Genomic DNA, 20,731 nt, shown 5'->3' with positions numbered 1-20,731 from the left:
ACAGCATAGTGAAAGCATTATTGTGACCAAGATAGATACGAAGCCCACACCTACTACAGTAGTACAAGTTTATATGCCAACTAGCTCTGCAGATGACGAAGAAATTGAAGAAATGTGCGATGAAATAAAAGAAATTATTCAGATAGTGAAGGGAGACGAAAATTTAATAGTAATGGGTGACTGGAATTCGAGTGTAGGAAAAGGGAGAGAAGGAAAAATAGTAGGTGAATATAGATTGGGGCTAAGAAATGAAAGAGGAAGCCGCCTAGTAGAATTTTGCACAGAGCACAACTTAATCATAGCTAACATTTGGTTGAAGAATCATGAAAGAAGGTTGTATACATGGAAGAACCCTGGAGATACTATAAGGTATCAGACAGATTATATAATGTTAAGACAGAGATTTAGGAACCAGGTTTTAAGTTGTCAGGCATTTCCAGGGGCAGATGTGGACTCTGACCACAATCTATTGGTTATGACCTGTAGATTAAAACTGAAGAAACTGCAAAAATGTGGGAATTTAAAGAGATGGGACCTGGATAAACTGAAAGAACCAGAGGTTGTACAGAGTTTCAGGGAGAGCATAAAGGAACAACTGACAGGAATAGGGGAAAGAAATACAGTAGAAGAAGAATGGGTAGCTCTGAGGGATGAAGTAATGAAGGCAGCAGAGGATAAAGTAGGTAAAAAGACGAGGGCTAGTAGAAATCCTTGGGTAACAGAAGAAATATTGAATTTAATTGATGAAAGGAGAAAATATAAAAATGCAGTAAATGAAGCAGGGAAAAAGGAATACAAACGTCTCAAAAATGAGATCGACAGGAAGTGCAAAATGGCTAAGCAGGGATGGCTAGAGGACAAATGTAAGGATGTAGAAGCTTATCTCACTAGGGGTAAGATAGATACTGCCTACAGGAAAATTAAAGAGACCTTTGGAGAGAATTGAACTACGTGTATGAATATCAAGAGCTCAGATGGCAACCCAGTTCTAAGCAAAGAAGGGAAGGCAGAAAGGTGGAAGGAGTATATAGAAGGTTTATACAAGAGCGATGTACTTGAGGACAATATTATGGAAATGTAAGAGGATGTAGATGAAGACGAAATGGGAGATTCGATACTGCGTGAAGAGTTTGACAGAGCACTGAAAGACCTGAGTCGAAACAAGGCCCCCGGAGTAGACAACATTCCACTAGAACTACTGACGGCCTTGGGAGAGCCAGTCATGACAAAACTCTACCAGCTGGTGAGCAAGATGTATGAGACAGGCGAAATACCCTCAGACTTCAAGAAGAATATAATAATTCCAATCCCAAAGAAAGCACGTGTTGACAGATGTGAAAATTACCGAACTATCAGTTTAATAAGTCACAGCTGCAAAATAGTAACGCGAATTCCTTACAGACGAATGGAAAAACTGGTAGATGCGGACCTCGGGGAGGATCAGTTTGGATTCCGTAGAAATGTTGGAACACGTGAGGCAATACTGACCTTACGAATTATCTTAGAAGAAAGATTAAGAAAAGGCAAACCTACGTTTCTAGCATTTGTAGACTTAGAGAAATCTTTTGACAATGTTGACTGGAATACTCTTTTTCAAATTCTAAAGGTGGCAGTGGTAAAATACAGGGAGCGAAAGGCTATTTACAATTTATACAGAAACCAGATGGCAGTCATAAGAGTCGAGGGGTATGAAAGGGAAGCAGTGGTTGGGAAAGGAAAGAGACAGGGTTGTAGCCTCTCCCCGATGTTATTCAATCTGTATATTGAGCAAGCAGTAAAGGAAACAAAAGAAAAATTTGGAGTAGGTATTAAAATTCATGGAGAAGAAATAAAAGCTTTGAGGTTCGCCGATGACATTGTAATTCTGTCAGAGACGGCAAAGGACTTGGAAGAGCAGTTGAACGGAATTGACAGTGTTTTGAAACGAAGATATAAGATGAACATCAACAAAAGCAAAACGAGGATAATGGAATGTAGTCAAATTAAATCGGGTGATGCTGATGGAATTAGATTAGGAAGTGAGACACTTAAAGTAGTAAAGGAGTTTTGCTATTTAGGAAGTAAAGTAACTGATGATGGTCGAAGTTGAGAGGATATAAAATGTAGACTGGCAATGGCAAGGAAAGCGTTTCTGAAGAAGAGAAATTTGTTAACATCGAATATAGATTTATGTATCAGGAAGTCGCTTCTGAAAGTATTTGTTTGGAGTGTAGCCATGTATGGAAGTGAAACATGGACGATAACTAGTTTGGACAAGAAGAGAATAGAAGCTTTCGAAATGTGGTGCTACAGAAGAATACTGAAGATAAGGTGGATAGATCACGTAACTAATGAGGAGGTACTGAATAGGATTGGGGAGAAGAGAAGTTTGTGGCACAACTTAACTAGAAGAAGGTATCGGTTGGTAGGACATGTTTTGAGGCATCAAGGGATCACAAATTTAGCGTTGGAGGGCAGCGTGGAGGGTAAAAATCGTAGAGGGAGGCCGAGAGATGAGTACACTAAGCAGATTCAGAAGGATGTAGGTTACAGTAGGTACTGGGAGATGAAGAAGCTTGCACAGGATAGAGCAGCATGGAGAGCTGCATCAAACCAGTCTCAGGACTGAGGACATCAACAACAACAACATTGATCATTGACTGGAAGAATGCTTTTTTTCTGTCTGGATGGATGGCACGAGTTGGCGTGAATAATGACATCTCTTGTTGCTTGTTTTCTGTGGATTGCAAATTGATGTCTATTCTCTCGGTTTGTAGTAGTTAGATCTAAAAAGTTTATACTTTTATCAATTTCATGTTCTACTGTAAAGATCAGTTTCGGGTGTATACTATTTAAGCAATTTTTCAAGGTATCTATTTCATCTATAGTCCCATTGAAGAGTAAAAGTGTATCATCTGCATATCGCTTATAGTAGATGGTTTTATTAGCAATTTCTGAGTTTTGTTCAAAGCATTGTAGTTCAACGTGACTTACAAAGATATCTGCTATGGTACCGGCTAGGTAATTACCCATTGCTAGACCATCCTTTTGAAAATAGATTTTAACGTTAAAAGAAAAGTACTTAAAGCCTAATGTGTGTTCTAGTAGGTCGATGAACTCTGTAACTGTGTAGAATAGTTACTCGAGCGCCGAGAGTCGACAGAACTCGTCTGGCAGTGTCCACCCACCGCTCTGGAGTCTGAAGATGACTCTATGAAAGAGTCGAAATGGGTCACTCACTCCAATAAAAAAAATTGCGATCAAGACTGTTTTAAATGTTAATTTTAACAACTTTTGAGATCACTGACTATGTTTTCAAAAATTTCAAAAACCTTGCTCAGGTGCTATTACTTGGTCCATTGTTGCGAACTGCAGCTGTCCAAATACTTGGAATTTTAATTACGAACAACTAACGGATTACACATCTGAAAGAAGTATGCAGTAATGACTGATTTATTAATGAAATTACAACAACGAAAAAGTCTAGTTTTGAATAATTTGGCGTGACGTATTCTGCGCGACGAAACTGAAAAATAGAGTGAGTATAAAGACAGAGCTCGAACGCATACCGCCTGTATGGTAGCCGCTGCGCTACGCTCGCTTGCTCAAAATGGGTGTGCCGTTTCAGGTATAGGAGGTATACCTAAGACTTCAGTGTCGGTTTTCTCGGAAAGCAGGGGCCGTCTCACGAAAAGCCGCTAGCCAGGTATTCAGGACAGGCCCTTCTACAAGGTAGGCACGACTCTGTATTCTGTCAAATAAAACTATCAAAAGCGCAAAAAACTAGCAAACAGTACAGAAAGGCCATAGTCTACAAAAAATCTCGTTTGCGACAACATTAACGATGGAGAAATGGCAGTACAGCTGACACAATCGTGTAGCCTCGCCACCTATAAACCATAACAACTAAATCATTACACACTGACAGCACCAATCGATGTTTAACGGACGTCAAAAACGGCTACACGTATGTTGTGCTGTATAATCACCCAATACTGTTAATAGCTGCGCGTAAGGATAGAAGCAAAAGTGAATGAAATCATGTATTATTCAAAGGCAGCTAGAAAATGGCCGTGAGACCATGGAAGTTAAGCGCTTCGGGCTGGGCTAGCACTGTTGCCAAGCGGGGTGCACTCAGCCCCCGTGAGGTAAACTGAGGAGCTACATGACTGAGAAGTAGCAGCTCCGGTCTCGTAAACTGACATACGGCCGGGAGAGCGGAGTGCTTACCATATGCCCCTCCATACCAGTGTCCAGTGACGGCTATTGACTGTGGATGACACGGCGGCCGGTCGGTACGGCTGGGCCTTCTTGGCCTGTTCGGGCGGAGTTCCCTTGTAATAAATTGATTCTTACCCGAATTATATAAAGCATCGCTAACTCAAGGCATTTTTCAAGAGAGACTGAAATTTGTCCTTTTTAAGCCCCTCTTTAAGTAAGGTGATAAGAGAGTTGTCAATAACTACCGGCTTGTTTCACAGCTGACATCATTTTCCAGACTTTATGAGAAGGTGATGTATCCCAGAATAGTATTTCACCTTAACAATACAACATCCTCAGAAAATGACAGTTTGGATTTCAGCTGAGTTGCTCTACTGAGAAAATAGCGCTAGTTTGTTATTTTCTTAAGCATTTAAATGTGCGAATCACAGTATTCCCCTACATAAAATGAAGTTTTTATGGAGCTTACGGTATGGCCAAACAATTGATATGTAAAGAAAAGAATGTAGAAACCAATGTAGTCTGTGAACTTTATTCTGACTGGGGAGAAATCACGTATGGGGTTCACCAAGGCTCCGATCCGCTATCGTTCATAACGTACGTAAACAATCTTCCAGCTAATATACAAGGACAATTAAATCTTTTAGCAGATGACGCTAGTATTATACACAAACCAGCATATCTACAGAAGCAGAAGAAATGGAAACAATGTTCACAAAAGTATCATTGACCGGTTTTCTGTGAATGGTCTCACCCTAAATATTAAAAATACAAAACATATTCAGGTCTGCACATCTAGGGGTACTACACCAATGATAAGTGGAACACATGGTAAAAAATTAATAAGTATTGTAGAAACTTCAGAATTCTTAGGACTCCGTATTGATGAGAAAACTGGAAGAAGCACATTTTGAAACTCGAAAAACAACTTAGTTCAGAGACATTTATTTGCACTTACAATAATCGTAAAGTTGACATATTTTACGTATTTTCGTTCATTAACGTCATATGGAATAATTTTCTGGGTAGCTGATCTTCAAGAAAGAAAGTGTTCATTGCGCAAAAACACGCTGTAGGAATGATGTGTGGTGGTTACCCACGATCATCTTGTAGAAATCTGTTGGATTTGGGCAGTCTGACTGCTGCTTCAGTTTACATTTTAACTCTCAACAACTGCGTTGCAAATACTCCACTGCATTTCAAAGGGAACAATGATGTACATAATTACAAGAACGAAAAATGGCATTCTTTGTTCCACATTAGGCAACGGCCTTGCCGCAGTGGATACACCGGTTCCCGTGAGATCACCGAAGTTAAGCGCTGTTGGGCGAGGCCGGCACTTGGATGGGTGACCATTCAGCCGCCATGCGCTGTTGCCATTTTTCGGGGTGCACTCGGCCGCGTGATGCTAATTGAAGAGCTACTCGACCGAATAGTAGCGGCTTCGGTCCAGAATACCATCATAACGAGAGGGAGAGCGGTGTACTAACACCACGCCCCTCCTACCCGCATCCCTCCTGAGGATGGCACGACAGAGGGATTGCCCCCTCCCCCCCCCCCCCATTCCACATTAAGCTCGTATGTAATACAAAAAGGGGTGCACAATGCTACAAACATTTTTTTGATCATTTACCCGATGACATAAATGTCTGGCAGGTAACAAACTAAAATTCGAAAAGAAACTGAGAAAATTTCTTCTTCACAACTTCTTCCATTCCGTAGACAAATTTCCGTTATCGTAATGTGCAGAAACGTGGTGGGTAAGAACTACTAAGTCACATCTGTTTATCATTTTGCTTTCTTTTAAAAAAAGGAACAAACTTAGAAATGTTCAGAATATGTACAATTTAGTGTGCGATGTGAAAATGAAGCCGGCCGCGGTGGTCTCGCGGTTAAGGCGCTCAGTCCGGAACCGCGTGACTGCTACGGTCGCAGGTTCGAATCCTGCCTCGGACATGGATGTGTGTGATGTCCTTAGGTTAGTTAGGTTTAAGTAGTTCTAAGTTCTAGGGGACTGATGACCACCGATGTTAAGTCCCATAGTGCTCAGAGCCATTTTTGTGAAAATGAAATTGCTCGTTCCACACCATTAGGATCTACGCTGCAAAATGATCCATGGGACATATGACTAACGAATTCACTACCTGATTGTGTATTCTGGATATTCTATGTCTGTATAAACACCACCATTCTGAGATATTCTATGATTATATAGATAACTGCAATCTCTGTCCAGGAGGTCAGTTCTGTTCTGGCTGTACGTTCTTGTTCACAATAAACTTGTTTTCAGTGCTAAGTGCTGTATTTCACCTGCTTTTGGATTTGAACTTGGCTATGGTTAGGACGTGACATTATAATTACTTCTTCTTCAAAAGACGACTATGTTGAAAATTCTGACGACTCTTGCACCGATGTAACAACAACTGTTGTACTGGACGATAAATAGTTTTGTCATTTTTGTCCTTTATTATAACGTATTTGTGGCACTTTTCTCTTCAGCTACAGTTAACGTGGATTATGTGCTATGTTAATTGGTATAGGTACTGCATTTCCTATTTGACTCATTTATAAACTAGTCTGCTTCGAGTACACAAAGCTTCACGTCGTGGTCTAGATATGCGAGGTGTTTTTGCAATTTATCATGTCCTCTGCTGCCTTATATCTATTACTTTTTCTTAAAAAGAAACGTCACTTTTCAGTAACTCTCTCTAAGATACAGCAAAATCGTAACTAAACAGTCCTTGAATGTGCTGTTTCATACCTCTCGTCATGAGGCAACATATACGAGGGTCGTCCACAAAGTAAGCTCCGTTTCTGTTTCTATCCGCGGCAGCGCTACGATCGCAGTTACGACCACGCGCGGCAGTTACTCAGACTCAAGCAGAAGACGTGTGCGCCCATTTCACATCGCTGCTGCCGATGTGTGCTTTTTAGTGCTTCTTTATAATGTCAGCCAAAATTGAAAATGCCGCCGGGTGTGAAATCAGATCTGTGATTCGTTTTCTAAATGCAAAGAAAGATAAACCATACGAAATTCATCGGCAAATCTGCGAGGTTTACGGACAAAATGCTATGAGTGATTCAATGGTTAGAAGATGAGTCAGACTGTTCAATGAAGGACGTGACCAAGTGCACGATGAAGAACGAAGTGGACGTCCGTTTGTGGTTACTGATGAACTGGTTCACACAACTGAAGAGATTAAGCACAGCACTAAGTTCACACTTATTGCCCTTGCTATGGAAGTTCCGCAAATCTCACCCATCACTATTTCATGAATTTGTTACTGAAAAACTGAAATTTCGAAAACTTTGCTCACGTTCGGTACCCAAAATTCTTACTGAACAACACAAAAACAACGAATGGGCAGTGCACTTCGGGATTTGACACGCTACCTCGAAGAAGGCGATGGTTCTCTTTCTCAGATAGTAACAGGGGTTGAAACTTGGGTATCGTACGACACCCCTGAAACAAAACAGCAATCAATGGAATGGAGGCACACTTCATCCCCAGCGAAGGTTAGTCCAAGAAAATCTTGACACCTCGAAAAGTCATGTGCACCGTTTCTTGGGACAGAAAAGGCGTTTTGCTGATTGATTTCTTACCACGAGGCCGAACAATCTATGCGGCTGGTTACTGCGATACCATTAAGAAATTGCGCTGCGCAAGACAGAACAAGCGCCGAGGATTACCGTCAAAAGGTGTTGCTTTTTTCGACGATAATGCCCGATCTCACATGGCGAATGTGACCAAGCAACTCTTATGGGGATTCCACTGGGACGCGTTTGATCATCCTCCGTACAGCCCGGAACTCTCTCCTAGCGACTTTTCATCTCTTCTTACGTCTAAAATCTGTCCTTAGTGGTCAACACTTCAACGACGATGACGTGCTGAAAGAATATGTTACCACATCGTTGAATACACAGGCGGCAACCTTCTGTGAAGAAGGCGTACAAAAACTTGTGCCACGCTATGAAGAGTGCCTGCAAAATTTCGGAAGCTATGTAAAGAAGTTGTTTAAAAGTTGTAGATTTTTGTACAATAAATGTTTCTTCTGTATCTGTAGACGTTTGTTTTATATAAACAAACGGAACTTACTTTGTGGACATACCTCGTAGAATGACAAGTTTGTTGTCTTCTTTTAGTTACTGTCGCAATTCATTTCGCTACGTACGCTCTCTTTTGTGGAAACCATGCTACCAATCAGTATAAACTATGGGCGACGGACTAAGCGCGTCGCAGGCCAGAGGCGGAGAAAATGTGGACCTCGATCTGTTTAGAAAATGATGTGTCTGTAATGAATATTTTGCAGAAAATGAATAATATCGGTCAGTGTACGACTGAGCACGGCACCAATGTATTCCAAAAAGCCACGGGCGAAAATGATATTTATAAATCGGTCATATGTAGGATTCTGTTGACACAGAGCTGGTGGATCATGAGTTCAGGATACGTCTTGGCCCAGCGACCATTTGTATACCTACTGAAAAAATTGACATCTAGTACAGGACTGAAATTTAAGCATTACACACTTCCGCCCAGGTCAAACAGAGCCAATCGGTTGGTGCTTTTGAATTACATGTGATCCAGTGTGTTCCTTAGGCGGCTTACAAAATTCACCATTTGTTCATGTGCCCCGATAACCCCAAAAAGCCATGATTTTTGAGTCTGAAAAGTTACAGTTGTGAGGGTGGCCACTTCTATAGTTTATATTCATAGTAAATCGTCGAAAGTGTTGCCATATGTTTTTAAATCTACGTTCTCCGGCAGCCTTGGAACTTTTTCCGATATCTGTATCCGTTACCAAGACCCAGAGGTTCAAAGTTACCGTACATATGCACCTAAAATGTGCATGTAATATCCCGTGTGAGGCATAAATGCAGTTTTAACTGACATAGCGAACATATGACTTGGGTTCTACTGTCGTCAAAATTCTTACACCACGACAACTTTGTCATGTGCCTACACGTATGTACAGAAAGTGGCACAGCAGTGACAACAAATGGTCTAAAAAGGATGTTAAAATGCTTAAAAAGAATTTAAAATATCTGCCAAATTTATGTTAAAATGGAAACACTGTAAATTCAGTAAAATATTTCTAATCACATCTTTACTCTTTTAAGATACAAATCATGAACCGGGCAATCTTGATAAATTGCCATCACTGAGCAAAGTATATAGAAAAATAATATGTAGATGTACATAAATGTGTCGAAGTATACAAATAAATCGTCAAAACTTTACTGACATACAGAATTCGTTTTGTATGAGCAGCACACTCTGCTGTAGCAGGGAGAAGCAGAGAGCCAGCGAAAAACTTGCGCTTGTCAAAGCACAAAAAAGACAAAGTGTTCTTCTTTAAGAGACTCTGACAGAAGAGTGGAGAACCAGCTCCCTCAGTCTTCATTCCGCTTTCCTCACCAAATATTTCGGACCGCGAATATATTCGTGGTTTTTTTTTATGGAAGAGAGTAGCAGAGAGGCAGTGAAGATGAAAGGGAGAGGAGATAGTGTGAGTGAGAGAGAAAGGGAGAGGAGACAGTGATGGTGAGAGAGAGAGAAAGTAGCAATGGAAGACAAAGAGAGATGGATAAAGAGAGTAGCAGTGGGATCCAAAGAGAAAGAGGAGATAATGGTCGTCAGTGAGAGACAGTGGCAGGCAGTGAAAGGGAGACGCTGAATGTGAAGGCTTAACTACAAAGAGAGACTAGGGAAAAGTATTTAGAATGTTTTCTTTCAAAGAATATATTCGTATGTCAAAATATTTGGTGAGCAAGGCGTAGCGAGGATAGAGGCAGCTGGTTCCCCACTAATCTGTCAGAGACTTTGAAGGAGGAACATATTCGCCTTTTTTATGCTCCTACAAGGACATTTTTAAATTGGTAGATGTAATGACTAACAAAAAAGTAAATAATGTGAGTACTCTACGTTGTTATATCGTGATAAACATATTTAAAGATATAGGTGAGAAAACTGGAATACGGATCACCATTTAGCACAGTAATCGACAAGTAGAATGAAAGAAATAATAAAGAATAGAATTGGAAAATCACCTTTTGTTTTACGTACCTAGAAAGAAAAATAATACAATTATAATATCAGTCTCGCAGCCTTATTATGAGACAGTGGTTATTATTTATTTATTATAATACATCATTCAGTACAATTATTTTACTGCAATTCTCAGTAGCGTCGTTGTAAACTATTTAATTTCAAACTTTTCTTTTAGTTGATATTAAACAAGACATTGGATAGTTGTTCTTGATTCATCGTACAGTGAAGATAACTTTTCATTTGTATCAGTTCAAAAAAATTTATGTTGCCTGATGCGACACAGAAAAAAATGGTCAAGAACTATTGAATTATAAGTGATGTGCTGGTTAATGATTCACTGACGACGCATTTATTTATAAATTGAAGGTGTTCTTCGGCTGTCCGTCTAGCAGCAACATCCAAATTCGTATCAGCTACACGAAGATACCTACGATAGCTGTCTATTGCTTGCAGAGCTTCCCCCTTATCGAACTCACTGCAAATTTCTATCAGATTCTGCAGAGATATAGGTAAAGCGTCATCGGAAGCTTCAAGCATAAATTTTGTTTCGTTGTTTATGCTTCAAGCATAAATTTTGAAAAATTTTGATTATTTTTTTGTCCATGGTCACGTGTCGTTGAGGCAATTCTTGCATAAATCGGTCTATGCAATCAAACATTGGTGCACGGACTTCTTCTTTAATCAAGAATTCAGCGTTATGAGCTAGTTCACTCACTGTTTTACTTACCTTCCTTGTTCCTCGACGGTCAACCTTAATGTACACATCACTGCATTTTTAGTGCCAAAAGCAACAACAGTTTCTGCAATTGTAGTTCTTTCTGCTCTGTTTATAAAGTGGCGAGTCCGTTACCCAAAATCATTTTTGGAAACTAGATATTGTTAGACTAAATCTACTTCTTCTAGTATGGTGTGCCAATATTTAATGTAGGTCAAAAGGGTAAAATCACAATGATCTACAATGAGCAAGCTTGGTGCAGGTTCAGTATCGAGGTTTGCCTTGGATGGATGTTGCATATCTTCCAAAGTGCTCACAGTTGCATCCACGTTTTCTTTTGTGTCTGTAACTGAATAGTAGTGAATATTACTGTGGCTACCACACAATGTTTTTAAACTTAATCCTTTTTCATCTCTAGCTCGCAGGTATTGCATGTTGTTCCTTTTACGAAATAAACCGTCACATAATTTCCCTGTTGTTTCGATCTGTTATTTACGTTTCGCGCCGAAGCCGCCATAGACCGAGCGGGATGCACCCCTTTGAGGCGCTGACTGTAATTAGATGAAGATTTTACCCTATTGAGTGTGCTCAGCAGAAAACAGTGATACAAACGTTTCTCGACGGTTAACTCCGGCCTGTTGGTAAAAACCGTGTATGACTCTACACTAGTTCATGTAGTTGGATTTTCATATTCGTAAAAATTTTATTGTGTATAGCCTTTGAAAAAGTAGTTTTTAGACTGTATTACTTTAGTTAAAAAATTAGTAAATCAATCTTAAGTTCCTCACCACACTTACGCGGTTATTTTTAAACTGTACTTAAGTACATCTACGTAGAGCACAACTATCAAAAACGATCGATGTAGAACAACTGTGTCTAACAGACAACTGGTAATCATTCTACAGTTTTAATGTTTTGTGCTAGGTTTACAAAAATTGTAAAAATTCTGAACACATCAGTTTTCAGTTTCCATGGCCAGATAATAGGTAAGTAGGTATCTGTGTTGATATTTCGCTTAATTTGGTTAACTCCAAAAAGCCTCTTATTTACTAAGCATACATTGTCTCGGGTCAATTCTGGTGTCCGTACCAACCGTCGGCTTTGACCAATGACGTAATGTGTGAAGTTATTTTGTTTGTGCCGCAGATTGCTGTCGATGAGCTTAAATGATTTCTCTGGATTTCCTTGTTACGCTCGTATATTAAAAATTCGATGTAGTTTATTTTGTTTTCGTCTCGTAATTTGTTTTCGGCATCTTTTGTTAATGAAAGTAGTCGTGATTTATAAGGTCTTGATTTCTCACGCTGTTCGTTATGAATGAGTCAGTTGTCTTTACTGCGAAAATTCTGTTTCAGAAAATGACTGACCGTAAATCAACTATAAAATTTTTGCAATCATTGGGTGTCATTGCGTGGAAAGAGAAGGTTTTCTGTGTTGCAAGGCCATTTAGATGTATACTGTTGGAGAAGAGTATTCCTAAAGGTTATTGTTTATTTCTTGCTTTTATGAAAGTAGACAGCAAAATGTACAGGCCTCGTTTTGTTAGTTAGATGTTGCTGGGTCTGATACTTTTTTCTTGTTTTACGTTGCGTTTTTTATGTTACTGTATTGTGCTAGTGTTACTTTTTTGGTTTCTCGGGAGGGTGGTCTTTCTGTCGTTTCAATATTTTCTAGTTACAATGGTGGGACAAGGGGTATTACTGTGTCTTTGCCGGAGAGTTTGTGTGATTGACTCGTGGTTTCATTTTTTTTATTATTTTAAAATTTTGCATCTGATTGAGGGCGAAAAGAACTGATCTGAGTGGTACCTTATTCGTGCCTGGAGTTTATGTTTCGTATTATTTTTTCATCGGTTATTCTGAATTTTGCTTCTTTCGTTATAGTTTGACCTTCTAACATTATTATTTCTTGTTATGTTTTTATTTCGTTCTTGTTAGTCTCGTTCTTTGACTCCTTTGGACGTTCATATGCGGTAAGTTTCTTTTTATGTAGCCACTATTATGTTTTCCTTTTTGATGTTTTTGCTATACTTGTCTTATTTTTACTGTCACTCCTGGTGTATCGATTTTACTAAGTGTTATTTGGAGCTACTGCAGCTGGTGTGACTTTCGTGTAGTATAGTTATCGGTTGCAAGATTTGGTCTTTTCTACATTTTATTTCTTTGCGTGTGCAGTAATGTGTGTAAATATATCCATTTTTTGAATGTCTAGTCGTATTATGTAGTTTACTAACAAGATCATTTTTTACACATGTTGCTAATATAAGATTTTTGCGCAACAAACAGCAATATTGGAATCGGTAACTAGAAATAACCTCCTACATAGGTTGCTTCTAGTTATCGATTCCAACTATTCGACGATTCATTATTTAGATTGTTTTTGCAGTATCTGTGGAAAATTCAATAGAACAGGCTCTGTTGACGGTATACTACGCGTTCCACATCACTGGCAATAGGTTCTACACAACGCTGTTCTATTATATACATAATATATGCACTCGTAATTGAGCTCGTGTTCTTATTTATTTTCAGCATCTTCAGCTCGTTTAAATGAAATTCGCGCGTAAATAATAGTCGCCTTAAATGTATTATTTTATAGCATACTACATTCATTTGTTTACGGGTTTGACAGAGCACTAAAAGACCTAAATCGAAACAAGGTCCCGGGAGTAAACAACATTCCATTAGAACTACTGACAGCACTGGAGAGCCAGTCCTGACAAAACTCTACCATCTGGTGAGCAAGATGTATGAGACAGGCGAAATTCCCTCAGACTTCAAGAAGAATGTAATAACTCCAATCCCAAAGAAAGCAGGTGTTGGCAGATGTGAAAATTACCAAACTATCAGTTTAATAAGTCGCGCCTGCAAAATACTAACGCGAATTCTTTACAGACGAATGGAAAAACTGGTAGAATCTGACTTCGTGGAAGATCAGTTTGGATTTCGTAGAAATGTTGGAACACGTGAGGCAATACTGACCCTACGGCTTATCTTAGAAGAAAGATTAAGGAAAGGGAAACCTTCATTCCTAGCATTTGTAGACTTAGAGAAAGCTTTTGACAATGTTGACTGGAACACTCTCTTTCAAATTCTAAAGGTGGCAGGGGTAAGATACAGGGAAAGGAAGGCTATTTACAATTTGTACAGAAACCAGATGGCAGTTTTAAGAGTTGAGGGGCATGAAAGGGAAGCAGTGGTTGGGAAGGGAGTGAGACAGGGTTGTAGTCTCTCCCCAATGTTATTCAATCTGTATATTGAGCAAGGAGTAAAGGAAACAAAAGAAAAATTCGGAGTGGGAATTAAAATCCATGGAGCAGAAATAAAAACTTTGAGGTTTGCCGATGGCATTGTAAACCTGTAGGCAGCAAAGGACCTGGAAAAGCAGCTGAAAGGTAAGGTCAATGTCTTGAAAGGAGGATTAAGGTGAACATCAACAAAAGCAAAACGAGGATAATGGAATGTAGTCGAATTAAGTCAAGTGATGCTGTGGGAATTAGATTAGGAAATGAGAGACTTAAAGTAGTAAAGGAGTTTTGCTATTTGGGGAGCAAAATAACTGATGGTGGTCGAAGTAGAGAGGATGTAAAATGTAGACTGGCAATGGCAAGGAAAGAGTTTCTGAAGAAGAGAAATTTGTTAACATCGAGTATTGATTTAAGTGTCAGGAAGTCGTTTCTAAAAGTATTTGTATGGAGTGTAGCCATTTAGGGAAGTGAAACATGGACAATAAATAGTTTAGACAAGAAGAGAGTAGAAGGTTTGGAAATGTGGTGTGAAGAATGCTGGAGATTAGATGGATAGGTCACATAACTAATGATGAGGTATTGAATAGAATTGGGGAGGAGTTTGTGGTACAATTTGACTAGAAGAAGGGATCGGTTGGCAGGACATGTTCTGAGGCATCAAGGGATCACCAATTTCGTACTGGAGGGCAGTGTGGCGGGTAAAAATCGTAGACGGAGACCAAGAGATGAATACACTAAGCAGATTCAGAAGGATGTAGGCTGCAGTAGATACTGGGAGATGAAGAAGCTTGGACAGGATAGAATAGCATGGAGAACTCCATCAAACCAGTCTCAGGACTGAAGACCACAACAACAACGAGTATAATCCGTTCCATTTATACACTCCTGGAAATGGAAAAAAGAACACATTGACACCGGTGTGTCAGACCCACCATACTTGCTCCGGACACTTCGAGAGGGCTGTACAAGCAATGATCACACGCACGGCACAGCGGACACACCAGGAACCGCGGTGTTGGCCGTCGAATGGCGCTAGCTGCGCAGCATTTCTGCACCGCTGCCGTCAGTGTCAGCCAGTTTGCCGTGGCATACGGAGCTCCATCGCAGTCTTTAACACTGGTAGCATGCCGCGACAGCGTGGACATGAACCGTATGTGCAGTTGACGGACTTTGAGCGAGGGCGTGTAGTGGGCACGCGGGAGGCCGGGTGGACGTACCGCCGAATTGCTCAACACGTGGGCCGTGAGGTCTCCACAGTACATCGATGTTGTCGCCAGTAGTCGGCGGAAGGTGCACGTGCCCGTCGACCTGGGACCGGACCGCAGCCACGCACGGATGCACGCCAAGACCGTAGGATCCTACGCAGTGCCGTAGGGGACCGCACCGCCACTTCCCAGCAAATTAGGGACACTGTTGCTCCTGGGGTATCGGCGAGGACCATTCGCAACCGTCTACATGAAGCTGGGCTACGGTCCCGCACACCGTTAGGCCGTCTTCCGCTCACGCCCCAACATCGTGCAGCCCGCCTCCAGTGGTGTCGTGACAGGCGTGACTGGAGGGACGAATGGAGACGTGTCGGCTTCAGCGATGAGAGTCGCTTCTGCCTTGGTGCCAATGATGGTCGTATGCGTGTTTGGCGCCGTGCAGGTGAGCGCCACAATCAGGATTGCATACGTCCGAGGCACACAGCGCCAACACCCGGCATCATGGTGTGGGGAGCGATCTCCTAAACTGGCCGTACACCTCTGGTGAACGTCGAGGGGACACTGAATAGTGCGCGTTACATCCAAACCGTCATCGAACCCATCGTTCTACCATTCCTAGACCGGCAAGGGAACTTGCTGTTCCAACAGGACAATGAACGTCCGCATGTATCCCGTGCCACCCAACGTGCTCTAGACCGTGTAAGTCAACTACCCTGGCCAGCAACATCTCCGGATCTGTCCCCCATTGAGCATGTTTGGGACTGGATGAGGCGTCGTCTCACGCGGTCTGCACGTCTAGCACGAACGCTGGTCCAACTGAGGCGCCAGGTGGAAATGGCATTGCAAGCCGTTCCACAGGACTACATCCAGCATCTCTACGATCGTTTCCATGGGAGAATAGCAGCCTGCATTGCTGCGAAAGGTGGATATACACTGTACTAGTGCCGACATTGTGCATGCTCTGTTGCCTGTGTGTATGTACCTATGGTTCTGTTAGTGTGATCATGTGATGTATCTGACCCCAGGAATGTGTCAATAAAGTTTCCCCTTCCTGGGACAATGAATTCACGGTGTTCTTATTTCAATTTCTAGGTGTGTAGATTGTCCATTGCAGCATATTTGCCTTACGTATGACGTCATTGGTCAAAGTCGACGGGTGGTATCGGACACTAGAATTTATCCCATTCTCTGAATATTTGCTATTTGATTAAAAAAGCCACAGAGTGGCTTACCATTCCCTTAGTGCGCTGCTGTCGCAGCGTATTAACAAACTGAGCGGCGGTGTGCCCCTCCCGACGTGCCTCCCCCCCCCCCCCCCCCCCCCTTGCGACTGGCTGTCGGTGCAGTGATGCTCCGGACGCCCCCGCCGTTGCCTGGAAACGTGCCGACCACGTTCGTGTCGCGTTTGCGCCCGCCCTTTGCATCAGACGGCTGGTGCGTAGCCTAGCAACGGCGCCGGTTTTCGGCGTGACACCGCTAGTACGTCACACGGGCGCACTGCAGGTAGTTCCGCGGCCTGCGCGCGCGGGTAATTAATTAGTCCACCTGATCCGCTGCTGCCACGCAAACACTGCCACCCACACAAAAGTACGTATCAGTTTCCAAGGAAACCAACAAACACCGTTTGTTGGGATTGTCTCAGCGGATAAACAAAAAGCTTGTAATTGTCTACCAAAGCCGTTTCGCTTCCGTTATTTGTGAAGCGTCATCAACAGTTATATATACTGACCGGCCTGAACATTATGACCACCAACTTAGTATCGATATAAGCCCGTGCAGCAGCGTCACCTGGAGAGGAATGACTGCTAGTCAGACACGTGTGTGGCGCAAGTAGATTCAGTGAGCGCGCTGGCCGAGTGCAGAAAGAGAAGGCGCGCGATCTGTTTGAGTTTGTCAGAGGGCAGTTTGTGATGGCCTGGAAGCTCGGCACGAGCATTTCGGAAACTCCACAAATTTTCGGGTGTCCGGGGAATGCTGATGTAAGTGGCTTCAACACGTGGCGAAACCGAGGTGTAAAACAGAAGTAATATCAGGTGTACCCCAAGGAAGTGTTATAGGCCCTCTATTGTTCCTGATCTATATTAACGTCATAGGAGACATCTGAGTAGCCGTCTTAGATTGTTTGCAGATGATGCTGTCATTTACCGGCACCTGTTCAATACAGCGCACGCACGTTTGCATGCTTGAATTCGACATTCTGGCCGTACACCGATTATTAGTGAACCAACATTTCACATTTGCAATGGCATAGCTGTTGCTTACAAATGTACATAAATGTTTTCCCGAAATTTTGTTACTCTTCATTCTCTTCATTAATTATTATTTGGTGTTTCGACTTTTTCCTTCAGTAAGTTTGATCTTAATGTAAGTACAATACTAGCTGAAATTTTTGTATATGGAATACTTAGATGCAGACTTATGTTAGCCGGCCATTGTGGCCGAGCGGTTCTAGGTGCGTTCGAATCCTGCCTCGGGCATGGATGTGTGTGATGTACTTAGGTTAGTTAGGTTTAAGTAGTTCTAAGTTCTAGGCGACTGATGACCTCAGATGTTAAGTCCTATAGTGCTCAGAGCCATTTCAACCAAACTTATGTTATCATAAACATATACGCTATCTTTAATTTTCTAGTACACTTCATGCCACAGCTTCAGTCTGGTGATGAAATTTTGAAAAGCATAATGCTCAATAAGAAAATTGTCCGTTCAAGACCTTTCTATATTTCAAAGTTGTGATACATGTTCAGACGTAGCACAGAGGTGAAGATGGGATTAAAGAGGGACAAGCTGAACACATAGGTTTTAGAATTCGGACTAACAGATGAAAACGGTTTAGTTTGTTATGTAAGTCAAATGAATATTGTAAAGTATTTCCAATGAATAGCATGAAGAGCTAACGTTGGCGAAATGCAAAGAACCGTTGCACTACGCATCTACTCAACTAGAGGAGCTACACAGCGAGGCAGGTACTTTGTGGTGGAGGCTTGCGAGAACAGTGAGTCCTGACAAGATAACCACATCTCTTCGGAGCATGAAAATGGTGCCTCATCTAACAGAGCGGAAGACACTAACATACATTCATCTATAATGGCTGCACTGTATATACCTCATGAATTATAGATGACTATGGTTAATCTAAGCAACCTTAAACCAATTGGTCCAATTTCGTATAGTGTCTTCAAATAAATCTAAAAACCTGTTCCTACTGAAAAACTCGTTAAGTAACCGAAATGATTGACAGATTCGATATGTATATATTTCAGATTCTTCCAAAATGTTTGACAGACGACTATGAGGGGCGTCGTGTAAAATTTCAAGTCTTTCGGCTATCGGCGACATGTCGTGTTTCTTCGTTTTTAATGCCGTCACAGAGTACTGGCGTTTCTGGGATATGAGTGCCTTCTATATCCAGTACTGACTTCTCTCCCCGTCTTACTAACATAGAAATTATTCCGATCTCCACATCATATCTTATATACACCTGGTTTACTAAAAATATTTCTTGGTTTCTGTCCTCCGTCATGCCTTAATTGCATGTGCAAATTACCTCTCGTTTTGAAGGAATCCTTTATATTAGCCTTTATCAAACTTTCGAACTTTTGTCACAGTGGGGGCCATTCTATGCTAGACTAAGAAAACGACCTTTCGTATCCTCTTTTTAGAGTACCTTGGATTTCTTCTCCCGTATAGAACAAAACAATTTACGAATACTTTTGAATTTATACACGTTTGCTACATCTACTGGAACAGTTATCTGCAATTCCTTATGCCTTACCTCCTGATTTATAGACAACCTCAAAATTCTGTGTATCATGGAGCGAAAATACGCCCTTTTGTACGTGCTCGCATGACATTAATCTTTATTGACTATAACATCGGTGCAAGAGGGTTTACGAAACCCTCCGAAAATAAGGTTATTGTCTTTCCTGCTAATGGAGATATCTAAATAAATTAGTAAACCGTTCACTTCCAGATTAGAAACGTCCTCATCACATCCTTCACACAATAGTAATATGTTATCTGCATAACGATTATATGCCTTAACTGTTGGTACGGACTCAGAATGTGATTCAAAATATGTGCATTCCAAGTGATCGATAAAAATCTCTGCCAGAGTGCCAGCAAGTGAATTAGCCATAGCTAAACTATTTGATTGTGAGTAGAATTTGTCACTGACGGTAAAGGCTATGAAAAGACAAGGATAGTTCTTGTCACTCAATGAACTCCACAACCTCACCATGGAAAAGCACATTATGGGTCAATAAATTCTTTCTAATTATATCAAGGATTTCATTAACTGCTATCATGAGTACACGTTAGCAAAATCCATTGAAGCTAAACGAGTACCATCTGGTACTTGAGTTTTGAGTTTGTCCATTAATTCATAGGGACTTTTTACACTAAACTTCTTTGGAAAGATATCGGCTTCTTTAAATTTTTTGTTTAAAAATCTGTTAAATTCATAATTAGAGCTGGAACAGTAATTACAAATAGGACTTATAGGCAAAAGGTCGTTATGGAACTTCACTTGGGATCTAAGATGTGGTATTTTTGGGTTCATCATAATAACACTTTTCTTTACGAAATCAGTTTGAAACAAGAAGTTACTGTTTCGTAGAAGTACATTTCAGTCATTATGAAACCTATTCAGCATATTGTGTTTGATCTCAACTAATCGTCTGTTCTTGAAGAAATTTTGAATTTTTGTTATGTAATCTGTGCGAGAAAGAAGAGCCACAGAGTAACACTAACATGTTCGTCATGGAGCTTGTATTAAGCTGTTTAAAAATTCGATTATAGCCCACAAAATTCTTCAGTAAGGTCGTGAAACCTCTTGACTGCCATATTTGTTGCTACCGCAACTTTGGCTTGTTGACATTTAGAAATCTTAGCATACTCACATACTGCTTTAACCTCCGCGACTGAATTTTTTACAAACTCTTTAGTCGTACGAGGCGTGAAGCAGCGCTTGAGACCCTCATTCAGTATTTTTAATTCATGTGGGAAAAATCTAACGTTAGAAAAATTGAATACGTGATCTAAAAATTTATGAACGTTCGCTCTATGGAAAGCAGCATATTTGTATAATCACACAATCTGCACAATTTGCGTTCCTGCCTATGAAACCCCTTATCCTTTTCGTACTCAGTAGCACCAGATAATAGTTTACTAACATTAAAGTAGTCTGCCTGAGGAGTCAACTGCTCTAGATAATACAGAAGATCGAACGCATTCTGAATCATAGTGGCTATTATCCCATATTCATCACGAATCTCACTTTTGACAAGAGCTACCTGAGACCCAGGTATATCTTA

The 20,731-nt window shown here is 41.0% G+C and overlaps 1 pseudogene; it reads left to right on the top strand.

Annotated features, from left to right (window-relative positions):
- Positions 1-5,462: 5,462 nt before the first annotated feature.
- LOC126268332 (5S ribosomal RNA) lies at positions 5,463-5,579 on the top strand (annotated as a pseudogene).
- The last annotated feature ends 15,152 nt before the right edge of the window (positions 5,580-20,731 follow it).

This window comes from Schistocerca gregaria, chromosome 4 (genome assembly GCF_023897955.1).
Source record: "Schistocerca gregaria isolate iqSchGreg1 chromosome 4, iqSchGreg1.2, whole genome shotgun sequence".
NCBI classification, from domain to species: domain Eukaryota; kingdom Metazoa; phylum Arthropoda; class Insecta; order Orthoptera; family Acrididae; genus Schistocerca; species Schistocerca gregaria.
Note: the sequence above shows the minus strand (reverse complement) of the source record. Positions and strands in the feature narration are given on the sequence as shown.